The sequence below is a fragment of the Cydia amplana genome, chromosome 8, assembly GCF_948474715.1.
Source record: "Cydia amplana chromosome 8, ilCydAmpl1.1, whole genome shotgun sequence".
In the NCBI taxonomy this organism is placed as follows: Eukaryota; Metazoa; Arthropoda; class Insecta; order Lepidoptera; family Tortricidae; genus Cydia; species Cydia amplana.
Window position 1 is genome coordinate 17,307,760 of NC_086076.1, and position 22,219 is coordinate 17,329,978.

General features: G+C 44.3%; 1 protein-coding gene across 1 annotated transcript in view; it reads right to left on the bottom strand.

Moving 5' to 3' along the window:
* Positions 1–22,219, bottom strand: part of LOC134650496 (zonadhesin-like) — a 79,009-nt gene that overhangs the window by 52,386 nt on the left and 4,404 nt on the right. The window lies entirely within an intron of this gene.

Consider the following 22,219-nt stretch of genomic DNA (forward strand, 5'->3'; position numbering starts at 1 on the left):
TGCTGTGGGTTAACATAAAATATTTACCCCCATATTCATAAAAAGTAGCAACCTCTTAAGGGGCCAAAGATTACTAGTTCGCCGGACGATATCAGCCTGTCAGTTGTTCGGAACTGTCACCTTTTGCGATTAACTAACCGGCTGATATCGCCCGACGAACTGGTAATCTGTGGGCCCCTTCACAAACCTCTGTTATATAACGGTATGTTAGATTTGACAGACGTACTTATGTGAATGACGCCATTAGATGGCAGTCGCCTTCGAATATATTGGAGCGGCCAAGATGCTCACAAATTTCTGAACACGCCTCTAAAGTTAAGGCGTCAGAGTGCGTGTTCAGCTATTTCTGAGCACCTCGGCCGCTCCAGTATATCTGATGGCGACTGTACATCCTTGCTGCGCGACATGTGTTTTCTGCAAGAACCAAAAACGATACTTACGACATTTATCTTCCGGTATGCAATTGCCGTTCTTGTCTCTCCAGTATCCCTTATCGCACCTGCAACCCTTCTTGCACTTGTCTTTCGGGGGGCAATTCCATTTTTTGCCTATGTCGTCGCAAGTCTGGTTGCCGCCGCAGTAGCATATTTCATAGTGCTCGTGTTTAGGACATTTTTTTGCTGTGGGTTAACATAAAACATTTACCCCCATTTTCATACAACTTAGCAACCTCATAAGGGGCCACAGATTACCAGTTCGCCGGACGATATCAGCCTGTCAGTTGTTCGGAACTTGTCACCTTTTGCGATTAACTAACAGGCTGATATCGCCCGAGGAACTGGTAATCTGTGGGCCCCTTCGCAATCCTCTGTTATATAACGGTATGTTAGATAGATGGCAGTCGCCATCGAATATATTGGAGCGGCCAAGATGCTCACAAATTTCTGAACACGCCTCTAAAGTCTTGACTTTTGGCCTTGGCGTTAGAGTGCGTGTTCAGATATTTTTGAGCACCTCGGCCGTTTCAGTATATCTGATGGCGACTGTACATCCTTGCTGCGCGACATGTGTTTTCTCCAAGAACCAAAAACGATACTTACGACATTTATCTTCCGGTATGCAATTGCCGTTCTTGTCCCTCCAGTATCCCTTATCGCACCTGCAACCCTTCTTGCACTTGTCTTTAGGGGGGCAATTCCATTTTTTGCCGATGTCGTCGCAAGTCTGGTTGCCGCCGCAGTAGCATATTTCATAGTGCTCGTGTTTAGGACATTTTTTTGCTGTGGGTTAACATAAAACATTTACCTCCATATTCATAAAACTTAGCACCCTCTTAAGGGGCCACACATTACCAGTTCGCCGGACGATATCAGCCTGTCAGTTGTTCGGAACTGTCACCTTTTGCGATTAACTAACAGGCTTATATCGCCGGACGAACTGGTCATCTGTGGGCCCCTTCACAAACCTCTGTTATATAACGGTATGTTAGATTTGACAGACGTACTTATATGAATTACGCCATTAGATTAGATGGCAGTCGCCATCAAATATATTGGAGCGGCCAAGATGCTCAGAAATTTCTAAACACACCTTTAAAGTCAAGGCGTTAGAGTGCGTGTTCAGATATTTTTGAACACCTCGGCCGCTCCAGTATATCTGATGGCGACTGTACATGCTTGCTGCGCGACATGTGTTTTCTGCAAGAACCAAAAATGATACTTACGACATTTATCTTCCGGTATGCAATTGCCGTTCTTGTCCCTCCAGTATCCCTTATCGCACCTGCAACCCTTCTTGCATTTGTCTTTCGGGGGGCAATTCCATTTTTTGCCTATGTCGTCGCAAGTCTGGTTGCCGCCGCAGTAGCATATTTCATAGTGCTCGTGTTTAGGACATTTTTTTGCTGTGGGTTAACATAAAATATTTACCCCCATATTCATAAAACTTAGCAACCTCTTAAGGAGCCACAGATTACCAGTTCGCCGGAGGATATCAGCCTGTCAGTTGTTTGGAACTGTCACCTTTTGCGATTAACTGACAGGCTGATATCGCCCGACAAACTGGTAATCTGTGGGCCTCTTCACAATCCTCTGTTATATAACGGTATTTTAGATTTAACATACGTACTTATGTGAATAACGCCATTAGTTTGGAATCCACTTTAAACCTGATCATTAAATGTGTTCCAGCTCCATCGATTTTTTACTTGAACTTATATTATATTTTTGATATCTAAGACATATAAATATGTAAAATACTACAAGCACTTGAATAAGAATAAGAATAAGAAACCATTTATTGCAACACAAAAAGCATACTTGGCGGGCCATAATTGTGTAACTAAAATTATATAAAAAAAATATTACTTATATTCTATCCGACCCAGGCTATTAAAGTTACCAGTACATGGAGTAAACCATCTCACCCATGGGTATCAACATCTCATAGACTATCCTTGCTCATGAGCCCTATAAATCCTATAATGCTTGATTATTATTCATTTTTAGAGACCCCCTTCACTAGCGTATTTTGAGCGTCGGCGTCATGTCTTTTGAGCGTAACGTTGGCGTCTAGTTAGCGCTATGGAATATGGCGTCTAAGCAGCTATAATAGAGTTGACTAGACGCCGCCGCTCGGGAGACTAGTGTGGGATCTTTTTAAGTTAGCAAAGGAACTGACTAAATCAATAGGCAGGTTATTATTAAATTAATTTTTAGGTACAGTCGCCATCAAATATATCGGAGCGGCCAAGATGCTCACAAATTTCTAAAGACGGCTCTAAAATCAAGACGTTAGAGTGCGTGTTCAAATATTTTTGAGCACCTCGGCCGCTCCAGTATATCTGTTGGCGACTGTACATCCTTGCTGCGCGACATGTCTTTTCTGCAAGAACCAAAAATGATACTTACGACATTTATCTTCCGGTATGCAATTGCCGTTCTTGTCCCTCCAGTATCCCTTATCGCACCTGCAACCCTTCTTGCACTTGTCTTTCGGGGGGCAATTCCATTTTTTGCCTATGTCGTCGCAAGTCTGGTTGCCGCCGCAGTAGCATATCTCATAGTGCTCGTGTTTAGGACATTTTTTTGCTGTGGGTTAACATAAAATATTTACCCCCATATTCATAAAAAGTAGCAACCTCTTAAGGGGCCAAAGATTACTAGTTCGCCGGACGATATCAGCCTGTCAGTTGTTCGGAACTGTCACCTTTTGCGATTAACTAACCGGCTGATATCGCCCGACGAACTGGTAATCTGTGGGCCCCTTCACAAACCTCTGTTATATAACGGTATGTTAGATTTGACAGACGTACTTATGTGAATGACGCCATTAGATGGCAGTCGCTTTCGAATATATTGGAGCGGCCAAGATGCTCACAAATTTCTGAACACGCCTCTAAAGTTAAGGCGTTAGAGTGCGTGTTCAGATATTTCTGAGCACCTCGGCCGCTCCTGTATATCTGATGGCGACTGTACATCCTTGCTGCGCGACATGTGTTTTCTGCAAGAACCAAAAACGATACTTACGACATTTATCTTCCGGTATGCAATTGCCGTTCTTGTCTCTCCAGTATCCCTTATCGCACCTGCAACCCTTCTTGCACTTGTCTTTCGGGGGGCAATTCCATTTTTTGCCTATGTCGTCGCAAGTCTGGTTGCCGCCGCAGTAGCATATTTCATAGTGCTCGTGTTTAGGACATTTTTTTGCTGTGGGTTAACATAAAACATTTACCCCCATTTTCATACAACTTAGCAACCTCATAAGGGGCCACAGATTACCAGTTCGCCGGACGATATCAGCCTGTCAGTTGTTCGGAACTTGTCACCTTTTGCGATTAACTAACAGGCTGATATCGCCCGAGGAACTGGTAATCTGTGGGCCCCTTCGCAATCCTCTGTTATATAACGGTATGTTAGATAGATGGCAGTCGCCATCGAATATATTGGAGCGGCCAAGATGCTCACAAATTTCTGAACACGCCTCTAAAGTCAAGGGGTTAGAGTGCGTGTTCAGATATTTTTGAGCACCTCGGCCGCTTCAGTATATCTGATGGCGACTGTACATCCTTGCTGCGCGACTTGTGTTTTCTCCAAGAACCAAAAACGATACTTACGACATTTATCTTCCGGTATGCAATTGCCGTTCTTGTCCCTCCAGTATCCCTTATCGCACCTGCAACCCTTCTTGCACTTGTCTTTCGGGGGGCAATTCCATTTTTTGCCGATGTCGTCGCAAGTCTGGTTGCCGCCGCAGTAGCATATTTCATAGTGCTCGTGTTTAGGACATTTTTTTGCTGTGGGTTAACATAAAACATTTACCTCCATATTCATAAAACTTAGCACCCTCTTAAGGGGCCACACATTACCAGTTCGCCGGACGATATCAGCCTGTCAGTTGTTCGGAACTGTCACCTTTTGCGATTAACTAACAGGCTTATATCGCCGGACGAACTGGTCATCTGTGGGCCCCTTCACAAACCTCTGTTATGTAACGGTATGTTAGATTTGACAGACGTACTTATATGAATTACGCCATTAGATTAGATGGCAGTCGCCATCAAATATATTGGAGCGGCCAAGATGCTCAGAAATTTCTAAACACACCTTTAAAGTCAAGGCGTTAGAGTGCGTGTTCAGATATTTTTGAACACCTCGGCCGCTCCAGTATATCTGATGGCGACTGTACATGCTTGCTGCGCGACATGTGTTTTCTGCAAGAACCAAAAATGATACTTACGACATTTATCTTCCGGTATGCAATTGCCGTTCTTGTCCCTCCAGTATCCCTTATCGCACCTGCAACCCTTCTTGCACTTGTCTTTCGGGGGGCAATTCCATTTTTTGCCTATGTCGTCGCAAGTCTGGTTGCCGCCGCAGTAGCATATTTCATAGTGCTCGTGTTTAGGACATTTTTTTGCTGTGGGTTAACATAAAATATTTACCCCCATATTCATAAAACTTAGCAACCTCTTAAGGAGCCACAGATTACCAGTTCGCCGGAGGATATCAGCCTGTCAGTTGTTTGGAACTGCCACCTTTTGCGATTAACTGACAGGCTGATATCGCCCGACAAACTGGTAATCTGTGGGCCTCTTCACAATCCTCTGTTATATAACGGTATTTTAGATTTAACATACGTACTTATGTGAATAACGCCATTAGTTTGGAATCCACTTTAAACCTGATCATTAAATGTGTTCCAGCTCCATCGATTTTTTACTTGAACTTATATTATATTTTTGATATCTAAGACATATAAATATGTAAAATACTACAAGCACTTGAATAAGAATAAGAATAAGAAACCATTTATTGCAACACAAAAAGCATACTTGGCGGGCCATAATTGTGTAACTAAAATTATATAAAAAAAAATATTACTTATATTCTATCCGACCCAGGCTATTAAAGTTACCAGTACATGGAGTAAACCATCTCACCCATGGGTATCAACATCTCATAGACTATCCTTGCTCATGAGCCCTATAAATCCTATAATGCTTGATTATTATTCATTTTTAGAGACCCCTTTCACTAGCGTATTTTGAGCGTCGGCGTCATGTCTTTTGAGCGTAACGTTGGCGTCTAGTTAGCGCTATGGAATATGGCGTCTAAGCAGCTATAATAGAGTTGACTAGACGCCGCCGCTCGGGAGACTAGTGTGGGATCTCTTTAAGTTAGCAAAGGAACTGACTAAATCAATAGGCAGGTTATTATTAAATTAATTTTTAGGTACAGTCGCCATCAAATATATCGGAGCGGCCAAGATGCTCACAAATTTCTAAAGACGGCTCTAAAATCAAGACGTTAGAGTGCGTGTTCAAATATTTTTGAGCACCTCGGCCGCTCTAGTATATCTGTTGGCGACTGTACATCCTTGCTTCGCGACATGTCTTTTCTGCAAGAACCAAAAATGATACTTACGACATTTATCTTCCGGTATGCAATTGCCGTTCTTGTCCTTCCAGTATCCCTTATCGCACCTGCAACCCTTCTTGCACTTGTCTTTCGGGGGGCAATTCCATTTTTTGCCTATGTCGTCGCAAGTCTGGTTGCCGCCGCAGTAGCATATCTCATAGTGCTCGTGTTTAGGACATTTTTTTGCTGTGGGTTAACATAAAATATTTACCCCCATATTCATAAAATTTAGCAACATCTTAAGGGGCCACAGATTACCAGTTCGCCGGACGATATCAGCCTGTCAGTTGTTCGGAACTTGTCACCTTTTGCGATTAACTAACAGGCTGATATCGCCCGAGGAACTGGTAATCTGTCTGTGGGCCCCTTCGCAAAACTCTGTTATATAACGGTATGTTAGATAGATGGCAGTCGCCATCGAATATATTGGAGCGGCCAAGATGCTCACAAATTGCTGAACACGCCTCTAAAGTCAAGGCGTTAGAGTGCGTGTTCAGATATTTTTGAGCACCTCGGCCGCTTCAGTATATCTGATGGCGACTGTACATCCTTGCTGCGCGACATGTGTTTTCTCCAAGAACCAAAAACGATACTTACGACATTTATCTTCCGGTATGCAATTGCCGTTCTTGTCCCTCCAGTATCCCTTATCGCACCTGCAACCCTTCTTGCACTTGTCTTTCGGGGGGCAATTCCATTTTTTGCCGATGTCGTCGCAAGTCTGCTTTCCGCCGCAGTAGCATATTTCATAGTGCTCGTGTTTAGGACATTTTTTTGCTGTGGGTTAACATAAAATATTTACCCCCATATTCATAAAACTTAGCACCCTCTTAAGGGGCCACACATTACCAGTTCGCCGGACGATATCAGCCTGTCAGTTGTTCGGAACTGTCACCTTTTGCGATTAACTAACAGGCTTATATCGCCGGACGAACTGGTCATCTGTGGGCCCCTTCACAAACCTCTGTTATATAACGGTATGTTAGATTTGACAAACGTACTTATCTGAATTACGCCATTAGATTAGATGGCAGTCGCCATCAAATATATTGGAGCGGCCAAGATGCTCAGAAATTTCTAAACACGCCTCTAAAGTAAAGGCGCTAGAGTGCGTGTTCAAATATTTTTGAACACCTCGGCCGCTCCAGTATATTTTATGGCGACTGTACATCCTTGCTGCGCGACATGTGTTTTCTGCAAGAACCAAAAACGATACTTACGACATTTATCTTCCGGTATGCAATTGCCGTTCTTGTCCCTCCAGTATCCCTTATCGCACCTGCAACCCTTCTTGCACTTGTCTTTCGGGGGGCAATTCCATTTTTTGCCGATGTCGTCGCAAGTCTGGTTGCCGCCGCAGTAGCATATTTCAAAGTGCTCGTGTTTAGGACATTTTTTTGCTGTGGGTTAACATAAAACATTTACCTCCATATTCATAAAACTTAGCACCCTCTTAAGGGGCCTCACATTACCAGTTCGCCGGACGATAACAGCCTGTCAGTTGTTCGGAACTGTCACCTTTTGCGACTAACTGACAGGCTGATATCGCCCGACAAACTGGTAATCTGTGGGCCCCTTCACAAACCTCTGTTATATAACGGTATGTTACATTTGACAGAAGTACTTATGTGAATGACGCCATTAGATGGCAGTCACCATCAAATATATCGGAGCGGCCAAGATGCTCACAAATTTCTGAACACGCCTCTAAATTGAAGGCGTTAGAGTGCGTCTTCAGATATTTTTGAGCACCTCGGCCGTTCCAGTATATCTGATGGCGACTGTACATGCTTGCTGCGCGACATGTGTTTTCTGCAAGAACCAAAAATGATACTTACGACATTTATCTTCCGGTATGCAATTGCCGTTCTTTTCCCTCCAGTATCCCTTATCGCACCTGCAACCCTTCTTGCACTTCTCTTTCGGGGGGCAATTCCATTTTTTGCCGATGTCGTCGCAAGTCTGGTTTCCGCCGCAGTAGCATATTTCATAGTGCTCGTGTTTAGGACATTTTTTTGCTGTGGGTTAGCATAAAACATTTACCCCCATATTCATAAACTTATCACCCTCTTAAGGGGCCACAGATTACCAGTTCGCCGGACGAAATTAGCCTGTCAGTTGTTCGGAACTGTCACCTTTTGCGATTAACTAACATGCTGATATCGCCCGACGAACTGGTAATCTGTGGGCCCCTTTACAAACATCTGTTATATAACGGTATGGTAGATAGATGGCAGTCGCCATCGAATATATTGGAGCGGCCAAGATGCTCACAAATTTCTGAACATGCCTCTAAAGTCAAGGCGTTAGAGTGCGTGTTCAAATAATTCTGAGCACCTCGGCCGCTCCAGTATATCTGATGGCGATTGTACATCCTTGCTGCGCGACATGTGTTTTCTGCAAGAACCAAAAACGATACTTACGACATTTATCTTCCGGTATGCAATTGCCGTTCTTGTCCCTCCAGTATCCCTTATCGCACCTGCAACCCTTCTTGCACTTGTCTTTCGGGGGGCAATTCCATTTTTTGCCGATGTCGTCGCAAGTCTGGTTGCCGCCGCAGTGGCATATTTCATAGTGCTCGTGTTTAGGACATTTTTTTTCTGTGGGTTAACATAAAATATTTATCCCCATATTCATAAAACGTAGCAACCTCTTAAGGGGCCACAGATTACCAGTTCGCCGGAGGATATCAGCCTGTCAGTTGTTGGGAACTGTCACCTTTTGCGATTAACTGACAGGCTGATATCGCCCGACGAACTGGTAATCTGTGGGCCTCTTCACAAACCTCTGTTATATAACGGTATGTTAGATTTGACAGACGTACTTATGTGAATGACGCCATTAGATGGCAGTCGCCATCGAATATATTGGAGCGGCCAAGATGCTCACAAATTTCTGAACACGCCTCTAAAGTCAAGGGGTTAGAGTGCGTGTTCAGATATTTTTGAGCACCTCGGCCGCTTCAGTATATCTGATGGCGACTGTACATCCTTGCTGCGCGACTTGTGTTTTCTCCAAGAACCAAAAACGATACTAACGACATTTATCTTCCGGTATGCAATTGCCGTTCTTGTCCCTCCAGTATCCCTTATCGCACCTGCAACCCTTCTTGCACTTGTCTTTCGGGGGGCAATTCCATTTTTTGCCGATGTCGTCGCAAGTCTGGTTGCCGCCGCAGTAGCATATTTCATAGTGCTCGTGTTTAGGACATTTTTTTGCTGTGGGTTAACATAAAACATTTACCCCCATTTTCATACAACTTAGCAACCTCTTAAGGGGCCACAGATTACCAGTTCGCCGGACGATATCAGCCTGTCAGTTGTACAGAACTGTCACCTTTTGCGATTAACTAACCGGCTGATATCGCCCGAAGAACTGGTAATCTGTGGGCCTCTTCACAAACCTCTGTTATATAACGGTATGTTAGATTTGACAGACGTACTTATGTGAATGACGCCATTAGATGGCAGTCGCCATCGAATATATTGGAGCGGCCAAGATGCTCACAAATTTCTGAACACGCCTCTAAAGTCAAGGGGTTAGAGTGCGTGTTCAGATATTTTTGAGCACCTCGGCCGCTTCAGTATATCTGATGGCGACTGTACATCCTTGCTGCGCGACTTGTGTTTTCTCCAAGAACCAAAAACGATACTTACGACATTTATCTTCCGGTATGCAATTGCCGTTCTTGTCCCTCCAGTATCCCTTATCGCACCTGCAACCCTTCTTGCACTTGTCTTTCGGGGGGCAATTCCATTTTTTGCCGATGTCGTCGCAAGTCTGGTTGCCGCCGCAGTAGCATATTTCATAGTGCTCGTGTTTAGGACATTTTTTTGCTGTGGGTTAACATAAAACATTTACCCCCATTTTCATACAACTTAGCAATCTCTTAAGGGGCCACAGATTACCAGTTCGCCAGACGATATCAGCCTGTCAGTTGTTCGGAACTGTCACCTTTTACGATTAACTAAAAGGCTGATATCACCCGACGAACTGGTGATCTGTGGGCCCCTTCACAAACCTCTGTTATATAACGGTATGTTAGATAGATGGCAGTCGCCATCGAAAATATTGGAGCGGCCAAGATGCTCACAAATTTCTGAATACGCCTCTAAAGTCAAGGCGTTAGAGTGCGTGTTTAGATATTTTTTGAGCACTTCGGCCGCTCCAGTATATCTGATGGCGACTGTACATCCTTGCTGCGCGACATGTGTTTTCTGCAAGAACCAAAAACGATACTTACGACATTTATTTTCCGGTATGCAATTGCCGTTCTTGTCCCTCCAGTATCCCTTATCGCACCTGCAACCCTTCTTGCACTTGTCTTTAGGGGGGCAATTCCATTTTTTGCCGATGTCGTCGCAAGTCTGGTTGCCGCCGCAGTAGCATATTTCATAGTGCTCGTGTTTAGGACATTTTTTTGCTGTGGGTTAAAATAAAACATTTACCCCCATATTCATAAACCTTAGCAAACTCTTAAGGGGCCACAGATTACCAGTTCGCCGGAGGATATCAGCCTGTCAGTTGTTTGGAACTGTCACCTTTTGCGATTAACTGACAGGCTGATATCGCCCGACGAACTGGTAATCTGTGGGCCTCTTCACAAACCTCTGTAATCTAACGGTATTTTAGATTTGACAGACGTACTTAAGTGAATAACGCCATTAGTTTCGAATCCACTTTAAACCTGATCATTAAATGTGTTCCAGCTCCATCGATTTTTTACTTAACCTTATATTATATTTTTGATATCTAAGACATAAACATGTAAAATACTACATGCACTTGAATAAGAATAAGAATAAGAAACCAATTATTGCAACACAAAAAGAATAATTGGCGAGCCATTATTGTGTACCTAACTAAAATTATATTAAAAAAAAAAATCTATTCTATCCGACCCAGGCTATTTAAGTTACCAGTTCTTGGTACTAAACCACCTCACCCATGGGTATCAACATCTCATAGACTATCCTTGCTCATGAGCCCTATAAATCCTATAATGCTTGATTATTACTCACTTTTAGAGACCCCCTACACTAGCGTCTTTTGAGCGTCGGCGTCGCGTCTTTTGAACGTAACGTTGGTGTCTAGTCAGCGCTATGGAAAATGGCGTCTAAGCAGCTATAATAGAGTTGACTAGACGCCGCCGCTCGGGAGACTAGTGTGGGATCTCTTTAAGGTAGCAAAGCAACTGGCTAAATCAATAGGCAGGTTATTATTAAATTAATTTCTAGGTACAGTCGCCATCAAATATATCGGAGCGGCCAAGATGCTCACAAATTTCTAAAGACGCCTCTAAAGTAAAGACGTTAGAGTGCGTGTTCAGATATTTTTAAGCACCTCGGCCGCTCCAGTATATCTGATGGCGACTGTACATCCTTGCTGCGTGACATGTGTTTTCTGCAAGAACCAAAAACGATACTTACGACATTTATCTTCCGGTATGCAATTGCCGTTCTTGTCCCTCCAGTATCCCTTATCGCACCTGCAACCCTTCTTGCACTTGTCTTTCGGGGGGCAATTCCATTTTTTGCCTATGTCGTCGCAAGTCTGGTTGCCGCCGCAGTAGCATATTTCATAGTGCTCGTGTTTAGGACATTTTTTTGCTGTGGGTTAACATAAAACATTTACCCCCATTTTCATACAACTTAGCAACCTCTTAAGGGGCCACAGATTACCAGTTCGCCGGACGATATCAGCCTGTCAGTTGTACAGAACTGTCACCTTTTGCGATTAACTAACCGGCTGATATCGCCCGACGAACTGGTAATCTGTGGGCCTCTTCACAAACCTCTGTTATATAACGGTATGTTAGATTTGACAGACGTACTTATGTGAATGACGCCATTAGATGGCAGTCGCCATCGAATATATTGGACCGGCCAAGATGCTCACAAATTTCTGAACACGCCTCTAAAGTTAAGGCGTTAGAGTGCGTGTTCAGATATTTCTGAGCACCTCGGCCGCTCCAGTATATCTGATGGCGACTGTACATGCTTGCTGCGCGACATGTGTTTTCTGCAAGAACCAAAAACGATACTTACGACATTTATCTTCCGGTATGCAATTGCCGTTCTTGTCCCTCCAGTATCCCTTATCGCACCTGCAACCCTTCTTGCACTTGTCTTTCGGGGGGCAATTCCATTTTTTGCCTATGTCGTCGCAAGTCTGGTTGCCGCCGCAGTAGCATATTTCATAGTGCTCGTGTTTAGGACATTTTTTTGCTGTGGGTTAACATAAAACATTTACCCCCATTTTCATACAACTTAGCAACCTCTTAAGAGGCCACAGATTACCAGTTCGCCGGACGATATCAGACTGTCAGTTGTTCGGAACTGTCACCTTTTGCGATTAACTAACAGGCTGATATCGCCCGACGAACTAGTAATCTGTGGGCCCCTTCACAAACCTCTGTTATATAACGGTATGTTAGATAGATGGCAGTCGCCATCTAATATATTGGAGCGGCCAAGATGCTCACAAATTTCTGAACACCCCTCTAAAGTCAAGGCGTTAGAGTGCGTGTTCAGATATTTTTGAGCACTTCGGCCGCTCCAGTATATCTGATGGCGACTGTACATCCTTGCTGCGCGACATGTGTTTTCTGCAAGAACCAAAAACGATACTTACGACATTTATCTTCCGGTATGCAATTGCCGTTCTTGTCCCTCCAGTATCCCTTATCGCACCTGCAACCCTTCTTGCACTTGTCTTTCGGGGGGCAATTCCATTTTTTGCCGATGTCGTCGCAAGTCTGGTTGCCGCCGCAGTGGCATATTTCATAGTGCTCGTGTTTAGGACATTTTTTTGCTGTGGGTTAACATAAAATGTTTATCCCCATATAGTACTAGATCTAAGATCCCGTTTTCTAAGGGGACCTTGCATTTTGGAGACAAAGCAAACCGCTTGGAACAGGTGTTCCTGGGGGTGATCTGAGCTAATTTCGCCCGGTTGCCGAGAGGTCCTCCCCAGCAGGTGGGCAGGGGAGGGGGGGGGAAAAGTGCCTCCGGCGCGCCTCACTCTAAATTTTATATCTGCATACATCTAGCAACTATATCAAGTTTGGTGTCTTTTTCGTATAATTTGAGGACGGGGAATTCATTTCTGTGACTAAACTTTCACTCACCCATACAAAAAAATCGAGAAATTCAAAATTCAAAAAAAATCTTTACACTTTTTTTTTTGAAAATCCTCTACATAATTAAAACTATGAGGATCTGCTCTAAAAAAAAATACATGTGAATAGCCCAGTTATTCTACTATATAGAATAATAAACTTATCAACCATTTTTAACTAATAATTGTATTTAAAAAAATGTTTTGTGTCGCACGGCGGACCGTGCTGAAGTAGGTATACCTACACGCATTTAGTTTAGACACGCATTTACTTCAAAACATTATTCAGCATAACGCAAGTAGGTACAGAAATTAAATATTTAAAACAATAAAGGAATTTACAATAAGTACGATATAACTGAATAGTGGATTATCCTATGCAGAATGAGTTGTCTACCTACTGGATAGTTTCACGACAGATCAATTTTTTATTTAGCTATTGTGACCTTTTATCTTCTACGTCTTTTGAGATACTTATCTATGTATACATAAAAATTATACTAAATTTGCGTGTAGTGTAGGTATCTAAACGGAGGTGAATGCGGTGCAGTGCAGCGGCGCTCGCGCTCAGGGACCGTTGGTATTAGTTCCCAACATCTTTATTTAACTTCCGTTAACTTGAATCTTTTCCGCCGTCTCACTATCTGAAGGTTGTCTGGAAGAGATCGCTATTTAGCGATAAGTCCGCCTGTTGTTACCTACATTTTTATACCTGTTCATACTTTTGTAACATTTCTTTTGTAGTATGCAATAAAGCATTTTATTATTGGCTACAATAGTCCTGTCAGTGATGATAGATCGATCCCAATAGAGCGTGGCACGACCATTCTCGACAACAGGCGCAGGTAAATACTTGTAGTACGGTACTTCGCGGTCCACAAGACCATATAGAAAAGCAAGTTGCTGGTGAATAATCCTGGCTACGAGCTTGCACAGATTATGTCTATGCAAGTACTCGCCGTTAGCAAGATGAGAACAACCGGAAATGATATGCCTGAGTGACTCTCCGGGACGGCGGCATGCCCCACAAATGTCGACCGTACCGTCCTTCAGGATATATTTCCGATAGTTGTTCGTCATCATTACTTCGTCCGCAATTGCACAGGCAAAACCCTCGGTTTCTCCGAAGAGGTCCCCGAATCGTAACCAGTTCACCGACCCGAGCAGGTCCACATCGGGTCCCGTGAGGGCCTTGTAGAACCGCCCGTGTAGCACCTTACTCTCCCATGCCGCCTTGCGATCCGCAGTACTTAGTACCACAGGTTTGCGCCAGTTCTCGTTTGCCAAGGAGAGCGGGGTGAGGTTCCTGTCTACTGCCACCACAACACGATGCATCCCACACTCGTTGTTAAGGAAATAATTCCTGAGATTGTACACCTGGCGGTTGTGGAGATCCTTGGCGTTTAGGAAGCCTCGGCCTCCACACTTCCGTGGGATGTACAATCTCATAACTGACGAGCGTGGGTGTAGCATGCGATGCATGGTGAGCAGTGATCGGACCCTCCGATCTAGGGCGTCCAGTTCGGTCTGAGTCCACCTTAGTATGCCAAAGGAGTATGTGAGTAGGGGCATTACCCAGGCGTTGAAGGCGCGCACTTTGTTGCCTCCTGACAAAAAACTGTTAAGGACTTTTGTGAGCCGACTGAAAAAGCGCTCCTTCACCGACCGTCTAATACCCTCGTCCTCAATACCCAACGACTGTGACATACCAAGGTATTTATAGGTTTCTGATTCAGAGATAGATCTGAAAGCCATTGTCTCAGAGAGTTGTAAATTTGTTGAATTTACAACCCTCCCCCGCTCTACATGTATAACCGCACATTTATCGACACCAAACTCCATGTTGATGGCACTACTGAAGACTTCGGTAGTTTTCAGTAGGTTCAACAAGTCTTGGCTATTTTGTGCAAATAATTTGAGGTCATCCATGTACAAAAGGTGAGAAATGACTTCACCCTCTCTCCGAAGCCGGCAACCTAGTTCATGAGGAGATTCAGAGCTAGGCAGAACCACAGGGGACTCAGACTATCACCCTGAAAGATTCCTCGCTCAATCCTTATAAAATCCTGCGGGCCAGAGCGGTCATCCCCGCCTCCTGGTTGACGAAGGACTGTGGTCCACTGCCTCATACACGCGCTTAGGAAGGCTCTCAAAGCTGCATCAACTTTATACAGCTCTAAGTCCCTCCCCAGCCATGAATGAGGCACCGAATCATAGGCCTTCTTATAGTCAATCCAAGCGGCTGAGAGGGCCCCCTTGTTCCGCCGGATTTGTTGGCATATGGTCATGTCTATGAGGAGGAGCTCTTTAGTACCACGGGACCCAACCCTACATCCATTTTGAGCGGAAGCCAAAATATTGTTTGCGACAATGTGCGCATTGATTTTTGCTCTCAAAATGGATGTAAGGAGCTTGTAGAGTGTAGGCAAGCATGTGATGGGTCTGTAGTTTTTTGCTTCCGTGGTACTACCGGACTTGAAGAGCAGGAAGGTGACACCAGTTGTTAAGGAAGGTGGGAGAGAACCAAGCTCGAGGGCTTGTTGGAATTGTGCTGCCTCTTATTATTATTATTTATATATTTCATTTATATTTGCATATATATCACGTCCAGAAGTAATATATTAATGTAATCTACAAAAAGAAGCATAATAACTTATAAGAAACCATCAAAACATACTTAAAAATCCTAAAAGCTGCATACTGCTCTTACAATGCAGGTACGCCGCGCGACATAAATATTTTTTTTTACAGAGTTATAAAAGAAAAATGATTGAGAAGTTTACTATTCTATATATAAGGATAACTAGGCTATTGACAGGTATTTTTTTTGTAGAGCAAATCCTCGTAGTTTTAATTTTGTAGAGGATTTTCAAAAAAAAAAGTGTAAAGATTTTTTTTGAATTTTGAATTTCTCGATTTTTTTGTATGGGTGAGTGACAGTTTAGTCACAGAAATGAATTCTCCATCCTCGAATTATACGAAAAAGACACCAAACTTGATATAGTTGCTAGATGTATGCAGATATAAAATTTAGAGTGATGCGCGCCGGAGGCACTTTTGCCCCCCCTCCCCTGCCCACCTGCTGGGGGGGACCTCTCGGCAACCTGGGTAAATCAGCTCAGATCACCCCCAGGAACACCTGTTCCAAGCGGTTTGCTTTGTCTCCAAAATGCAAGGTGGTGGACCTTAGATCTCTTGCTAATATTCATAAAACGTAGCAACCTCTTAAGGGGCCACAGATTACCAGTTCGCCGGACGATATCAGCCTGTCAGTTGTTCAGAACTGTCACCTTTTGCGATTAACTAACCGGCTGATATCGCCCGACGAACTGGTAATCTGTGGGCCTCTTCACAAACCTCTGTTATATAACGGTATGTTAGATTTGACAGACGTACTTATGTGAATGACGCCAATAGATGGCAGTCGCTATCGAATATATTGGAGCGGCCAAGATGCTCACAAATTTCTGAACACGCCTCTAAAGTTAAGGCGTTAGAGTGCGTGTTCAGATATTTCTGAGCACCTCGGCCGCTCCAGTATATCCGATGGCGACTGTACATCCTTGCTGCGCGACATGTGTTTTCTGCAAGAACCAAAAACGATACTTACGACATTTATCTTCCGGTATGCAATTGCCGTTCTTGTCCCTCCAGTATCCCTTATCGCACCTGCAACCCTTCTTGCACTTGTCTTTCGGGGGGCAATTCCATTTTTTGCCTATGTCGTCGCAAGTCTGGTTGCCGCCGCAGTAGCATATTTCATAGTGCTCGTGTTTAGGACATTTTTTTGCTGTGGGTTAACATAAAACATTTACCCCCATTTTCATACAACTTAGCAACCTCTTAAGAGGCCACAGATTACCAGTTCGCCGGACGATATCAGACTGTCAGTTGTTCGGAACTGTCACCTTTTGCGATTAACTAACAGGCTGATATCGCCCGACGAACTGGTAATCTGTGGGCCCCTTCACAAACCTCTGTTATATAACGGTATGTTAGATGGCAGTCGCCATCGAATATATTGGAGCGGCCAAGATGCTCACAAATTTCTGAACACCCCTCTAAAGTCAAGGCGTTAGAGTGCGTGTTCAGATATTTCTGAGCACCTCGGCCGCTCCAGTATATCCGATGGCGACTGTACATCCTTGCTGCGCGACATGTGTTTTCTGCAAGAACCAAAAACGATACTTACGACATTTATCTTCCGGTATGCAATTGCCGTTCTTGTCCCTCCAGTATCCCTTATCGCACCTGCAACCCTTCTTGCACTTGTCTTTCGGGGGGCAATTCCATTTTTTGCCTATGTCGTCGCAAGTCTGGTTGCCGCCGCAGTAGCATATTTCATAGTGCTCGTGTTTAGGACATTTTTTTGCTGTGGGTTAACATAAAACATTTACCCCCATTTTCATACAACTTAGCAACCTCTTAAGAGGCCACAGATTACCATTTCGCCGGACGATATCAGACTGTCAGTTGTTCGGAACTGTCACCTTTTGCGATTAACTAACAGGCTGATATCGCCCGACGAACTGGTAATCTGTGGGCCCCTTCACAAACCTCTGTTATATAACGGTATGTTAGATAGATGGCAGTCGCCATCGAATATATTGGAGCGGCCAAGATGCTCACAAATTTCTGAACACCCCTCTAAAGTCAAGGCGTTAGAGTGCGTGTTCAGATATTTTTGAGCACTTCGGCCGCTCCAGTATATCTGATGGCGACTGTACATCCTTGCTGCGCGACATGTGTTTTCTGCAAGAACCAAAAACGATACTTACGACATTTATCTTCCGGTATGCAATTGCCGTTCTTGTCCCTCCAGTATCCCTTATCGCACCTGCAACCCTTCTTGCACTTGTCTTTCGGGGGGCAATTCCATTTTTTGCCGATGTCGTCGCAAGTCTGGTTGCCGCCGCAGTGGCATATTTCATAGTGCTCGTGTTTAGGACATTTTTTTGCTGTGGGTTAACATAAAATGTTTATCCCCATATTCATAAAACATAGCAACCTCTTAAGGGGCCACAGATTACCAGTTCGCCGGACGATATCAGCTTGTCAGTTGTTCAGAACTGTCACCTTTTGCGATTAACTAACCGGGTGATATCGCCCGACGAACTGGTAATCTGTGGGCCTCTTCACAAACCTCTGTTATATAACGGTATGTTAGATTTGACAGACGTACTTATGTGAATGACGCCAATAGATGGCAGTCGCTATCGAATATATTTGAGCGGCCAAGATGCTCACAAATTTCTGAACACGCCTCTAAAGTTAAGGCGTTAGAGTGCGTGTTCAGATATTTCTGAGCACCTCGGCCGCTCCAGTATATCCGATGGCGACTGTACATCCTTGCAGCGCGACATGTGTTTTCTGCAAGAACCAAAAACGATACTTACGACATTTATCTTCCGGTATGCAATTGCCGTTCTTGTCCCTCCAGTATCCCTTATCGCACCTGCAACCCTTCTTGCACTTGTCTTTCGGGGGGCAATTCCATTTTTTGCCTATGTCGTCGCAAGTCTGGTTGCCGCCGCAGTAGCATATTTCATAGTGCTCGTGTTTAGGACATTTTTTTGCTGTAGGTTTACATAAAACATTTACCCCCATTTTCATACAACTTAGCAACCTCATAAGGGGCCACAGATTACCAGTTCGCCGGACGATATCAGCCTGTCAGTTGTTCGGAACTTGTCACCTTTTGCGATTAACTAACAGGCTGACATCGCCCGAGGAACTGGTAATCTGTGGGCCCCTTCGCAATCCTCTGTTATATAACGGTATGTTAGATAGATGGCAGTCGCCATCGAATATATTGGAGCGGCCAAGATGCTCACAAATTTCTGAATACCCCTCTAAAGTCAAGGCGTTAGAGTGCGTGTTCAGATATTTTTGAGTACCTCGGCCGCTCCAGTATATCTGATGGCGACTGTACATCCTTGCTGCGCGACATGTGTTTTCTGCAAGAACCAAAAACGATACTTACGACATTTATCTTCCGGTATGCAATTGCCGTTCTTGTCCCTCCAGTATCCCTTATCGCACCTGCAACCCTTCTTGCACTTGTCTTTCGGGGGGCAATTCCATTTTTTGCCGATGTCGTCGCAAGTCTGGTTGCCGCCGCAGTGGCATATTTCATAGTGCTCGTGTTTAGGACATTTTTTTGCTGTGGGTTAACATAAAATGTTTATCCCCATATTCATAAAACGTAGCAACCTCTTAAGGGGCCACAGATTACCAGTTCGCCGGACGATATCAGCTTGTCAGTTGTTCAGAACTGTCACCTTTTGCGATTAACTAACCGGGTGATATCGCCCGACGAACTGGTAATCTGTGGGCCTCTACACAAACCTCTGTTATATAACGGTATGTTAGATTTGACAGACGTACTTATGTGAATGACGCCAATAGATGGCAGTCGCTATCGAATATATTTGAGCGGCCAAGATGCTCACAAATTTCTGAACACGCCTCTAAAGTTAAGGCGTTAGAGTGCGTGTTCAGATATTTCTGAGCACCTCGGCCGCTCCAGTATATCCGATGGCGACTGTACATCCTTGCTGCGCGACATGTGTTTTCTGCAAGAACCAAAAACGATACTTACGACATTTATCTTCCGGTATGCAATTGCCGTTCTTGTCCCTCCAGTATCCCTTATCGCACCTGCAACCCTTCTTGCACTTGTCTTTCGGGGGGCAATTCCATTTTTTGCCTATGTCGTCGCAAGTCTGGTTGCCGCCGCAGTAGCATATTTCATAGTGCTCGTGTTTAGGACATTTTTTTGCTGTAGGTTAACATAAAACATTTACCCCCATTTTCATACAACTTAGCAACCTCATAAGGGGCCACAGATTACCAGTTCGCCGGACGATATCAGCCTGTCAGTTGTTCGGAACTTGTCACCTTTTGCGATTAACTAACAGGCTGATATCGCCCGAGGAACTGGTAATCTGTGGGCCCCTTCGCAATCCTCTGTTATATAACGGTATGTTAGATAGATGGCAGTCGCCATCGAATATATTGGAGCGGCCAAGATGCTCACAAATTTCTGAACACCCCTCTAAAGTCAAGGCGTTAGAGTGCGTGTTCAGATATTTTTGAGTACCTCGGCCGCTCCAGTATATCTGATGGCGACTGTACATCCTTGCTGCGCGACATGTGTTTTCTGCAAGAACCAAAATCGATACTTACGACATTTATCTTCCGGTATGCAATTGCCGTTCTTGTCCCTCCAGTATCCCTTATCGCACCTGCAACCCTTCTTGCACTTGTCTTTCGGGGGGCAATTCCATTTTTTGCCGATGTCGTCGCAAGTCTGGTTTCCGCCGCAGTAGCATATTTCATAGTGCTCGTGTTTAGGACATTTTTTTGCTGTGGGTTAACATAAAATATTTACCCCCATATTCATAAAAAGTAGCAACCTCTTAAGGGGCCATAGATTACTAGTTCGCCGGACGATATCAGCCTGTCAGTTGTTCGGAACTGTCACCTTTTGCCATTAAATAACCGGCTGATATCGCCCGACGAACTGGTAATCTGTGGGCCCCTTCACAAACCTCGGTTAACATAAAACATTTACCCCCATTTTCATACAACTTAGCAACCTCTTAAGGGGTCACAGATTACCAGTTCGCCGGACGATATCAGCCTGTCAGTTGTTCGGAACTTGTCACCTTTTGCGATTAACTAACAGGCTGATATCGCCCGAGGAACTGGTAATCTGTGGGCCCCTTCGCAATCCTCTGTTATATAACTTTATGTTAGATAGATGGCAGTCGCTATCGAATATATTGGAGCGGCCAAGATGCTCACAAATTTCTGAACACGCCTCTAAAATCAAGGCGTTAGAGTGCGTGTTCAGATATTTTTGAGCACCTCGGCCGCTCCAGTATATCTGATGGCGTCTGTACATCCTTGCTGCGCGACATGTGTTTTCTGCAAGAACCAAAAACGATACTTACGACATTTATCTTCCGGTATGCAATTGCCGTTCTTGTCCCTCCAGTATCCCTTATCGCACCTGCAACCCTTCTTGCACTTGTCTTTCGGGGGGCAATTCCATTTTTTGCCTATGTCGTCGCAAGTCTGGTTGCCGCCGCAGTAGCATATTTCATAGTGCTCGTGTTTAGGACATTTTTTTGCTGTGGGTTAACATAAAATATTTACCCCCATATTCATAAAAAGTAGCAACCTCTTAAGGGGCCATAGATTACTAGTTCGCCGGACGATATCAGCCTGTCAGTTGTTCGGAACTGTCACCTTTTGCGATTAACTAACCGGCTGATATCGCCCGACGAACTGGTAATCTGTGGGCCCCTTCACAAACCTCTGTTATATAACGGTATGTTAGATTTGACAGACGTACTTATGTGAATGACGCCATTAGATGGCAGTCGCCATCAAATATATTGGAGCGACCAAGATGCTCACAAATTTCTAAACACGCCTGTAAAGTCAAGGCGTTAGAGTGCGTGTTCAGATATTTTTGAACACCTCGGCCGCTCCAGTATATTTTATGGCGTCTGTACATCCTTGCTGCGCGACATGTGTTTTCTGCAAGAACCAAAAACGATACTTACGACATTTATCTTCCGGTATGCAATTTCCGTTCTTGTCCCTCCAGTATCCCTTATCGCACCTGCAACCCTTCTTGCACTTGTCTTTCGGGGGGCAATTCCATTTTTTGCCGATGTCGTCGCAAGTCTGGTTGCCGCCGCAGTAGCATATTTCATAGTGCTCGTGTTTAGGACATTTTTTTGCTGTGGGTTAACATAAAACATTTACCCCCATTTTCATACAACTTAGCAACCTCTTAAGGGGCCATAGATTACCAGTTCGCCGGACGATATCAGCCTGTCAGTTCTTCGGAACTGTCACCTTTTGCGATTAACTAACAGGCTGATATCGCCCGACGAACTAGTAATCTGTGGGCCCCTTCACAAACCTCCGTTATATAACGGTATGTTAGATAGATGGCAGTCGCCATCGAATATATTGGAGCGGCCAAGATGCTCACAAATTTCTGAACACGCCTCTAAAGTCAAGGCGTTAGAGTGCGTGTTCAGATATTTTTGAGCACCTTGGCCGCTCCAGTATATCTGATGGCGTCTGTACATCCTTGCTGCGCGACATGTGTTTTCTGCAAGAACCAAAAACGATACTTACGACATTTATCTTCCGGTATGCAATTTCCGTTCTTGTCCCTCCAGTATCCCTTATCGCACCTGCAACCCTTCTTGCAC